A 12,221-nucleotide genomic window follows, 5' to 3' on the forward strand; every position below is an offset into this window, starting at 1 on the left:
CTCAACTCTCTTCTCCTCTCCATCTCCCTATGTCCTCCATGGTATTTTTTGTGCTCCACAAATAAATGAAACCATATGATAATTGACTCTCTCTGCTTGACTTATTTCACTCAGCATAATCTCTTCCAGTCCCATCCATGTTGCTACAAAAGTTGGGTATTCATCCTTTCTGATGGAGGCATAATATTCCATAGTGTATATGGACCACATCTTCCTTATCCATTCGTCCGTTGAAGGGCATCTTGGTTCTTTCCACAATTTGGTGACCATGGCCATTGCTGCTATAAACATTGGGGTACAGATGGCCCTTCTTTTCACTACATCTGTATCTTTGGGGTAAATACCCAGTAGTGCAATTGCAGGGTCATAGGGAAGCTCTATTTTTAATTTCTTGAGGAATCTCCACACTGTTCTCCAAAGTGGCTACACCACTTGCATTCCCAACACCAGTGTAAGAGAGTTACCCATTCTCCACATCCTCTCCAACACATGTTGTTTCCTGTCTTGCTAATTTTGGCCATTCTAACTGGTGTGAGGTGGTATCTCAATGTGGTTTTCATTTGAATCTCTTTGATGGCTAGTGATGATGAAAATTTTTTCATGTGTCTGATAGCCATTTGTACATCTTCATTGGAGAAGTGTCTGTTCATATCTTCTGCCCATTTTTTTTACATGATTATTTGTTTTGTGTGTGTTGAGTTGAGAAGTTCTTTATAGATCCTGGATATCAGCCTTTTGTCTGTACTGTCATTTGCAAATATCTTCTCCCATTCCGTGGGTTGCCTCTTTGTTTTCTTGACTGTTTCCATTGCTGTGCAGAAGCTTTGGATCTTGATGAAGTCCCAAAAGTTCATTTTTGCTTTTGTTTCCTTTGCCTTTGGAGACATATCTTGAAAGAAGTTGCTGTGGCCGATGTCAAAGAGGTTACTGCCTCTATACGACTCTAGGATTCTGATGGATTCCTGTCTCACATTGAGGTCTTTTATCCATTTCGAGTTTATCTTTGTGTATGGTGTAAGAGAATGGTCGAGTTTCATTCTTCTACATATAGCTGTCCAGTTTTCCCAGCACCATTTATTGAAGAGACTGTCTTTTTTCCACTGTATATTTTTTCCTGTTTTGTCAAAGATTAACTGACCATAGAGTTGAGGGTCCATATCTGGGCTCTCTACTCTGTTCCAATGGTCTATGTGTCTGTTTTTATGCCAGTACCATGCTGTCTTGGTGATCACAGCTTTGTAGTAAAGCTTGAAATCCGGTAACGTGATGCCCCCAGTTTTATTTTTGTTTTTCAACATTTCCTTAGCGATTTGGGGTCTCTTCTGATTCCATACAAATTTTAGGATTATTTGCTCCAGCTCTTTGAAAAGTACCGGTGGAATTTTGATCAGAATGGCATTAAAAATATAGATTGCTCTAGGCAGTATAGACATTTTAACAATGTTTATTCTTCTGATCCAAGAGCATGGAATGGTCTTCCATCTTTTTGTCTTCTTCAATTTCTTTCATGAGTGTTCTTTAGTACCTCGAGTACAGATCCTTTACCTCTTTGGTTAGGTTTGTTCCCAGGTATCTTATGGTTCTTGGTGCTATAGTATATGAAATCAATTCTCTAATTTCCCTTTCTGTGTTTTCATTGTTACTGTATAAGAAAGCAACTGATTTCTGTACATTGACTTTGTATCCTGCCAAATTACTGAATTGCTGTATGAGTCCTAGAACTTTGGGGGTGGAGTCTTTTGGGTTTTCCATAGAAAGTATCATGTCATCTGCGAAAAGAGAGTTTTATTTCTTCATTGCCAATTTGGATACCTTTTATTTCTCTTTGTTGTCTGACTTCTAATGCTATGTTGAACAAGAGTGGTGAGAGTGGGCATCATTGTTGTGTTCCTGATCTCAAAGGGAAGGCTGTGAGCTTTTTCCCATTGAGGATGATATTTGCTGTGGGTTTTTTCATAGATAGATATTATGAAGTTCAAGAATGTTCCCTCTATCCCTATACTTTGAAGCATTTTAATCCAGAACAGATGCTGGATTTTGTCAAATGCTCTTTCTGCATCAGTTGAGAGGACCATGTGGTTCTTCTCTCTTCTCTTATTGATTTGTTCTATCACAATTGATTGATTTGTGAATGTTGAACCACCTTGTAACCCAGGGATGAATCCCACCTGATCATGTTGGATAATCTTTTTAATGTTCTGTTGGATCCTATTTGCTAGGATCTTATTGAGAACCTTGGCATCCATATTCATCAGGATATTGGTCTGAAATTCTACTCTTTGGTGTGGTCTTTGCCTGGTTTGAGGATCAGGGTAATGCTGTAATAAAAAGGGTCTGGAAGTTTTCCTTCTGCTTCAATTTTTTAAAACAGCTTCAGGAGAATATGTGTTATTTCTTCTGTGAAAGTTTGGTAGAATTCCCCAGGGAATCCATCAGGTCCTGGGCCCTTGTTTTTTGGGGAGGTTTTTGATCATTGCTTCAATCTCATTACTAGATATCAGTCTATTCAGGTTGTCAGTTTCTTCCTGGATCAAATTTGGAAGTTTATAGTTTTCCAGGAATGCATCCATTTCATCTATGTTGCTTAATTCTTTGGCATTAACTGTTGATAGTAATTTGTGATGATTGTTTCTATGTCCTTGGTGTTAGTTGTGATCTCTCCCTTTTCATTCATAATTTTATTAATTTGTGCCTTCACTCTTTTCTTTTGGATTAGTTTGGCAAATGGTTTATTGATCTTATTGATTCTTTCAAGAAAACCAGCTTCTAGTTTCATTGATGTGTTTTACTGTATTTCTATTTTCTATCTCATCGATCTCTGCTCTAATCTTGATTATTTCCTTTCTTGTGTGTGGAGTTGGCTTAATTCATTGTTGATTCTCCAGTTCTTTAAGGTGTAGAGACAGCTGGTGTATTCTGGATTTTTCAATTCTTTTGAGGGAGGCTTGGATGGTTATGTATTTCCCCCTTAGGACCATCTTTGCTCTATCCCATATGTTTTGGACCAAGGTGTCTTTATTCTCATTGGTTTCCATGAATTGTTTAAGTTCTTTTTTGATCTCCTGGTTGATCCAAGCATTCTTATGCAAGGTGGTCTTTAGCTTCCAGGTGTTTCTGTTCCTTCCAAACTTTTCCTTGTGATTGAGCTCCAGTTTCAAAGCATTGTGATCTGAGAATATGCGGGAATAATCTCAGTCTTTGGTGTAGGTTGAACCCTGATTTGTGACCCAGTATGTGGCCTATTCTGGAGAAGGTTCCATGTGCACTAGAGAAGAATGAGTATTCTGTTGTTTTAGGGTAGAATGTTCTGTATATATCTCTGAGGTCCATCTGGTCCAGTGTGTCATTCAATGCTCTTGTTTCTTTCTTGATTTTCTGCTTCGATGATCTATTTGTGAGAGAGGCATGTTAAGATCTCCTACTATTAATGTATTCATACCAATGTGACCCTTTATCTTGATTAACAGTTTTCTTATGTGATTGCCTGTTCCCAAATTGGGGCATAAATATTGACAATTGTTAGATCTTCTTGGTGGATAGTCCCTTTAAGAATGATGTAGTGTCCTTCTGGATCTCTGACTACAGTCTTTACTTTAAAATCTAGTTTCTCTGATATGAGAATCACTACCCCAGCCTTCTTTTTCAGCCCCTTTGGCATGAAAGATGATTCTCCATCCATTCACTTTCAGTCTGGGTGTATCTTTCGGTTCGAGATAGGTCTCTTGTAGACAATATATGGATGGATCCTGTCGTTTTATCCAATCTGCAACTCTGTGTCATGGGCACATTATGGGCACATTTAGGCCATTCACATTGAGTGATTATTGATAAATACGTTTTTATTGACATCGTGTTACCTTTGAAGTATTTCTTTCTGTAGACTGTCTCCATATATTTCTTTTTTTTAATTTTATTTTTTATAAACATATATTTTTACCCCAGGGGTACAGGTTTGCGAATCGCCAGGTTTACACACTTCACAGCACTCACCATAGCACATACCCTCCCCAATATTCATAACCCCACCCCCCTCTCCCAAACCCCCTCCCCCCACCAACCCTCAGTTTGTTTTGTGAGATTAAGAGTCACTTATGGTTTGTCTCCCTCCCAATCCCATCTTGTTTCATTTACTCTTCTCCTACCCACTTAACCCCCCCATGGTGCATCTCCTCTCCCTCATATCAGAGAGATCATATGATAGTTGTCTTTCTCCGATTGACTTATTTCGCTAAGCATGATACCCTCTAGTTCCATCCACGTCATCGCAAATAGCAAGATTTCATTTCTTTTGATGGCTGCATAGTATTCCATTGTGTATATATACCACATCTTCTTTATCCATTCGTCTGTTGATGGACATCTAGGTTCTTTCCATAGTTTGGCTATTGTAGACATTGCTGCTATAAACATTCGGGGAATGAAGATGTCGGCCTCCTGGTCTCCGGCCTGGAGGAGCCGAGAGCCTGGGGCCCCACTCCTCAGTGCGCCCTCAGAGAACAGCGCCCAATTACTCCCGTCACCCTGGCCTCCAGCCGTGCTCTGAGCTGACCGAGCCTGCGACCAGTTCAAGGTAACCCCGAGCTGGGAGTCACTCCTCAGCTCTGTCTCTGTAGCCGGCTTCCCTGTTCTAATACCGGTAAGCTCTGCAACACTCAGACACCCCCGATCCTTCTGTGACCCTGTGGGACCTGAGGCCACGCTGACCCCGCCCGGGCTTCACCCCAGTTAAGCCTCTGGAGCGATGTCCCTCAGCGGAACAGACTTTTAAAAGTCCCAATTTTGTGCTCTGTTGCTCCGCCGCTCGCCGGGAGCCGGCCCCTCCCCCCACGGTCTATCTTCCCGTCGCTTTGGATTCACTTCTCCGCCAGTCCTACCTTTCAGATAGTGGTTGATTTTCTGCTTCTAGAATTGCTGTTCTTCTTCTCTTCAATCTCCCGTTGGATTTGTAGGTGTTTGCAATCTTTAGATGAGCTATTTAGCTGATCTCCCGCTACCTGAAGTAGTCTCAGCCTGCTACTTCTCCGTCATCTTGACTCCTCCTCTCTGTCTCCATATATTTCTGTTCAATGATATTGTTAGGATTTTTCCTCTTTTATAGAACCCCTCTTAATATTTCTTGCAGTGTCGGCTAGGTGGTTCGCATACTCTTTTCAGCCTTGCCAGTCTTGGAAGCTCTTTATCTCTCCATCCATTTTGAATGTCAGTCTTGCTGGATAAAGTAATCTTTGCTGCAGGTTCTTCTCATTTAGTGCCCTGAATACATCTTGCCAGCCCTTTCTGGCTTCCCAGGTTTCTGTGGAGAGGTCTAATGTTATTCTGATGGTATTTACTCTATGTATGTAAGGGATTTCTTTGTCCTAGCTGCTTACAAGAGCTCCTGTCTCCAATTATGATTCATCATTCTCACTATCAGGTGTCTTCATGTCTTTCAAGATTCTATAATATTAGGGGTAAAGTGTTCTGCATCTAGTACATGAACGCTGGTTCCATTTGCGATATTGGGAAAATTTTCATGGAGAATTTGTTCAATTTCTGTCAGGAAATGACAGATGCTGGCGAGGATGTGGAGAAAGGGAACCCTCCTACACTGTTGGTGGGAATGCAAACTGGTGCGACCACTCCGGAAAACAGCATGGAGGTTCCTCAAAAAGTTGAAAATAGAGCTACCCTATGACCCAGCAATTGCACTGCTGGGTATTTACCCTAAAGATACAAACGTAGTGATTCGATGGGGCACATGCACCCAAATGTTTATAGCAGCAATTTTTACAATTGCCAAACTATGGAAAGAACCTAGATGTCCATCAACAGATGAATGGATAAAGAAGACGTGGTATATATACACTATGCAGCCATCAAAAGAAACAAATCTTGCCGTTTGCGATGATGTAGATGGAACTAGAGGGTATTATGCTTAGAGAAATAAGTCAATCAGAAAATGACAACTCTCATATGATCTCTCTGATTTGAGGAAGTGGAGATGCAATGTGGGGGGTTTGGGGAGTATGAAAAGAATAAATGAAACAAGTTGGGATCGGGAGGGAGACAAAGTGACAATCTCTCAAAATAAACTGAGGGTTGCTGGGGGGAGGGAGGTTGGGAGAGGGTGGAGGCTTTATGGACATTGGGGAGGGTATGTGGTATGTGGTATGTTGAGTGCTGTGACGTGTGTAAACCTGGTGATTCACAGACCTGTACCCCTGGGGATATATACAATATATGTTTATTAAAATTTTTTTTTTAATGAAAGGTATTGTTAAGATAAACTAGTTAAGAAATGTTAAAAAAGGAATGGGTAAAAGTTAAAAAAAATTGGCAGAAGAAGAAAAATAAAAATAAAAATAAATAAAATAAAACATATTAATTAACTTTGCAAGACTACGACTGATGCAGGGCTTGATTCCAGGGTCCTGGGATCATGACCTGAGCTGAAGGCAGCCGCTTAACAGCTGAGCCACCCAGACACCCCCTCATTTTCAACTTGGGACCAACCACAGAAAGCCAATACACTTAGGATTCTATCCTGTCTAGCTATCCTGTCTCCAGCTACCTTCCCGCCAACAAGATCCAGAGAGTATCTGAAACCTTCCCTTTTTTCTAGTATAAATCTCTAACACTCTTCTGCCTGCTTTGAGTCTCTGCCAAAACACAAATGATGGTGGCAGACTACATTGAAAGCTCTAAATAAACAACTTTTGCCTGTTTTCATTTGGGGGGCTCTTCTTTATTAACATAATGATATCCCTATTTTATCAATGAGTATTGAATATAGATATTAATATAAATGAAGAATAAACATGAGGAATATTAGACACAGAGAGGTTGAATAATTTTCCTGGAATCACACAGCTAGTCAAGGGCAAAGTTGAGATCAGGTCCAGTAAATCTGGATCTAGAGCAGGGTCTCTCAGTCGTGGTACTCTCAGATCTTTGATGTGGGATTTGTCCTGTGCATGGTTAGAGCCTTAGCAGCATCTTTGGCATCTATCCACCAGATGCCAGTAGTATCCTCTGTCAGTTGTCACAGTGAAAAATGTCTCAGGCAGTGCCAAATGTTCCTGGGAAAAATGAGAACTACTGATCTAGAACCTACTTTCCTCACCACTTGCACAAAGCTTTTTGACTTATCCAATTGATTTCACATTTATTGTTTCTTTTGATTTGTGTAGGATTCTGGGGAGAGGGAGGGGAGTGTTTATTTTTCTAAAATCATTGATGAGGAAATGGAATCAGAGGTGGAAGGATGTGGTGAAGGTCACAGAGGAAACAGACCAGGAGTCCCTGAGAACACACCACTTAGTCTGTGTTCCAGCCGGACAGCAAGAAAGGGAGGATCCATCAGCCCTCTACCTCCCTGTCCCAGACATCTGCTCTCCCATACCACAAGTCTTGGAGGTGGTCCATAAGCACACTAAAGTGATCAAGGGGAGTGAAAGTCTCTGTAAAAAGACAGTTGGAGAAAACCCTGTAAGGGGGTATGGACTATGTCCCTGGGACTGGGTAGATTAGGATGGAGTATCCAAAAGTATATAAAGGCCACTGCTCCACCTGTCTTTTGGTGCAGTCTTCCTGGTTCCCTTCCAGATCTGAAGATAGATGGGATCTCACAAATGAAGGGGAAAAAGTAATAGGCAGGAGAGGATTTTTGGAGGAAATGCCTCAAATGGAGTTAACAGACATTCAATGGCATATAGGCTTTCAGCCTATATGGAATTGTGATGCCTCTAGCTTTGCTTTGCTTTTTCAAGGTTGCTTTGGCTTTTCAGGCTCTTTTGTGGTTCCATACAAATTTTAGGAGACAATCTCTTTTTTTTTTAATTGGCACATTTAAACCATTGACATTTAAGTTATTATAGTTTATTGATTTACTAAAGATTATTGATAGTGAAAATTGATCACTGTACCATTATGTCATTATATCTAACATTTTGGTTACCACTTTTGTTTTGGTCCTAGTTCTTTCTTTCTATTTTTGTTTTCCACTCTTTTTTTTTTTGGCATTTTGTAATTTTAATTGAGTATTTTATATGATTCCCTTTTCTTCCTTTTTATCATATCAGTTATACTTTTTTTAAACTTAAAGAGTTTTTCTAGAGTTTACAATATACTTTTACATAATGTTTATTGTACAAATTATCCATTAATCAAAATTCACTTCAAATAACACTGTGACACTTCACAGTAGTGAAATATCTTGTAATAACAAAATATTTATAATTCCTTCTACCCATTCCTTTTATCATTTCTGACATTCATTTTATTTATACATAAGCATGCATAAACATATGTACCTATATATATAAACATACATAGTCAAATACATTGTTGCTGTGTTATTTTTAAGAAATACTTATTTGTTAGATCAATAAAGGATAAATATATAAATTTTGATTTCATCTATACTTACATATTCTCTGGTGCTCTTGCTTAGCTCATATAAATCTGTTTCTGACCTATATAATTTTCCTTCTCTCTGAAGTACTTTTTAAAGCATTTCTTGCAAGACACATCTATTAGCAACAAATTTCTTCAATTTTTGTTCACCTATACAAGTCTTCATTTCTCTGTCACTTTTGAAGGATGATTTCACAGGGCACAGAAACCTAGGTTCTCTGTGTCTTTTTTATGCAAGTTTTTCTTTTTTTTTTTTTTCCTCTCAGCAATGAATATTTCATTCCATTACTTTCTTGCTTTCATTGTTCCTAAAGAGAAGTCAGATGTAATTCTTTGCTCTTCTATAGGAAGTGTTTTCCTACCTTCATTCCCTTGTCTTCATTCAAAAAATTTTTCTTTACCTTTCATTTTGTGTTTATGGCCTTTATCTTACTTGAAGTTTTCTGGTCTTTCTGGTTCTGTGGTTTGGGGTCAGACAATAATTTGGGAAAATTATCAGTTATTATTGTTTCAAAACAGAGCTTAATGCTCTGTTCTTAGGGACATACATGTTAAGAAGTATTTTTTCTTGGAAATTGACAGCTGAATCATTATGTGAATCATTATGTGATTCTTTATCTTTGATAAGTTTCTTTGCTTTGAGCTACTGTAGGCTTTATGCAGGTAAAGAATATAACTTTATGATTTTCAAAATCTTATAATTGTATCACTCAAAGGATGGTGGAGTAGAGATACAAATATGACTATATATAAATATTGATATGGATATATACATATGCACAGACTATAATATTTAGTTACTTTATAATTACTTGGGTATGCTTAGAGGAGAGATTAAAGAATATACTAGGAAAATGAGATTACATATTATCTGTGCTTTCACACATAACATAAAATTCACCATTTCAATCCACAACCAGTGGCATTAGTAAATTCACAATGTTGTGCAACAATTACTACTATTTAGTCCGAGAAGTTTTTCATCATCCCAAGTTGATTAAGCAGTCATACCTCATTCTCCTGTCCTTCTAACCTGTAGCACTGATCTATGTCTGTATGAATTTTCTCTATCTGTCTTTACTGTAGGATTTCCATTTAACAAAATGGAATCCTACAATGTGTGGATTTTTGTGTCTGGCTTCTCTCACTTTAGCATATTTTCTTTAAAAAATTTATTTATTTATTTTAGACAGAGAGAGAGAGAGCACAAAAGCACAGGGAGGGGCAAAGGGAGAGGAAGAGAGAGAATCTCCAGCAGACTCCCTGCTGAATGTAGAGCCCAACATAAGGCTCAATCTCACTACCCTGAGAGCATGACCTGAACCAAAATAAAGAGTCAGATGCTTAACCAACTGAGCCACCAGGTACCCCGTAGCATAATATTTTCAAAGTTCATCCTTGAAAGCTGTTGTATAATGCATCAGCACTTCATTTTTTTATGACTGAATAATATTTTATTGTATGAATATGTCACATTTTTATTTACCCATCAATAGATAGACACATGGGTTGCTTTTGCCTTTTGTCTGTTGTAAATAATCCTACCTTGAACATTCATATACAAGTTTTTGTTTGACACACCTCTTTTCAGTTATTTTGGATGTACACCCAAGAATGGAATTGCTGGATTATTAGATAATTCTAAGTTTGCCTTTCTGAGGAAAGGCAAACTGTTTTTCATAGTAGCAAAGTGCTTTTAAACTGTATGTTTATAGAAAATGTGTGGGACGCCTGGGTGGCTCAGTTGGTTAAGCAGCTGCCTTTGGCTCAGGTCATGATCCCAGCGTCCTGGGATCGAGTCCCACATCGGGCTCCTTGCTCATCAGGGATCCTGCTTCTCCCTCTGCCTCTGCCTGCCATTCTGTCTGCCTGTGCTTGCTCTCTCTCCCTCTCTCTCTCTGACAAATAAATAAATAAAATCTTGAAAATGTGTTATCTTGGAGTTTGTAATTTGGAGTTAGCTCCAATCTAGACTTAAAAAAGATAATAAAAACTGATCAGACAGATAATTTAAGTTAATTCAGTAACAATTTATTACCTCCTATGATCCAGGATGATCTAAAAATTGAAGATAATTGATGAAAAAAAAAACAGACAAAAGTTCAGCCCTGATAGGTCTTGTCTTATCAAGTGCATGTAGAAAAACTGGGTGTGAAGGGAATGTGTACGGATAACTTGTATTTGTCTCATTGTTTCATTAACTGCAGTCACAAACTTGGAACTATGTTCCCAAGAGGGAATCTAGTCTGTAAATGGTGGGCAAGTTTGTAATAGATTACAATGTAATTGTAACTGCACATTGATTGTACATTGTAATAATTATAATGTTGTTTGTTTTGGAAAGGATTTGGTCATTTTTATGTACTTTGGTCACTTTCTCCTGAGTTGTCACTATCCCTCTTCCATTTTCTTCTCAGGCAAAAATGTTTTCTACTATGCTAGCATCTGCCCTCATTGGTCCTGAAATTTAACTTTGAGCTTCTCCACTTCATTTCGGTATCTTTCGTGTCTAACAGAGCTAAGCTTCACTATGTCACTTTGCAAATATTCCCTGATAAATCAGCTTTAAAATCTTTCCATTTTCATGCTTTCACACTTTCTTTCTTTCTTTTCTAATAAAAGAAAGAAAATAAATTGTGGCCTACATTATAGTTGGAAATGCTGAGATGTGTATTTTCTTAAGTAAGTTACAGGTCTGATTGGAATTTGTCATTTTTTTTACACGTGGAAATCAAATTCTCACAGATACTGATCTTAAAGTCCCTGTGTTGCCTTCCGATGTGTGCTCCCTACTGCACTTGAACCTACTTGTCAGCAAGCTTTTTCCTGGCATTCCAGCTATCTGGGGCCCCATAATAATTTCTCTTCTGCCACAAAAAGGGCCTGCTCTCTTCCTGTCATGTTTGTTTTGTGAAAGGATGTGAGGATTAAGTTCACAGCAAGTGCCAGAAAACACAGAATAGTCGCTTAATTCCATGATTTCATGAACTTAAGTTTCCTTCTCTATTGTTAATTTGCCCTTCTCATTTGCTGGCTTCTACCTCTTGTACAGGAGGTCTGCAGGAGCTCTGGTTGTCATGACTACATGTCAGCCAATAAGAAAAAGTGGTGAAGAGTGTGATCCTGCCCAGGATGTCTAAGGGCACTGCTGGGAGGCACCATTTACGCTTATGGTACACTGGCCACACCTTAGGAACATAGCCATAACTAGCTGCATTGGTGATTGGTAAATAGATTTATTTCAGGTGGTTTCTGCTCAGTTAAAATTGGGTATATTTTTAAAGAGGGTAAAACTGGATATTAGAGAACAACTTGCTCCCTGTGTCACAGGAAGGATGAATAGACAGATTATCTCCACCATGTCATTTTTCAAAGCTTACTCACCTGTTTAATGAGCATGAGGTCAGATGCATTACTAATTGTAAATCATGGTTTTCTTCTTTATTTGGGTAAGTGCTAAGGAGTCAAAGGATGTGTAAGGTCAAACTTATGGAGCACAAGGTAGGGGACTGTGGTGGTGAAGGTATCCTGTTCTGGAATCAGATCGTGGGTATGTATTTATAACATTTTGGCCACATAGCCCCTTGGAATAGAATTCACTCTTTCCTGAGTAAATTCATTCTTTGGAGAGAGAATGTGGTGGAAGTTTTTGGGTGAGAATGCAATTCCCTATGCTGTTCTTGATTTTTATGAAGAGTCACTTTAGAGAACATTAATCCAGCTGCAGTAAAAAGGATGCAGATTGAACTTTAAGGATAAGTCTTGGCCTTTGAAGACTTTTAGGGACGTCTTAAGAAAACAGGAAGTGATTTTAGCATTTCTTATGC

Source organism: Lutra lutra, chromosome 5 (assembly GCF_902655055.1).
Source record: "Lutra lutra chromosome 5, mLutLut1.2, whole genome shotgun sequence".
Classification (NCBI taxonomy): Eukaryota; Metazoa; Chordata; class Mammalia; order Carnivora; family Mustelidae; genus Lutra; species Lutra lutra.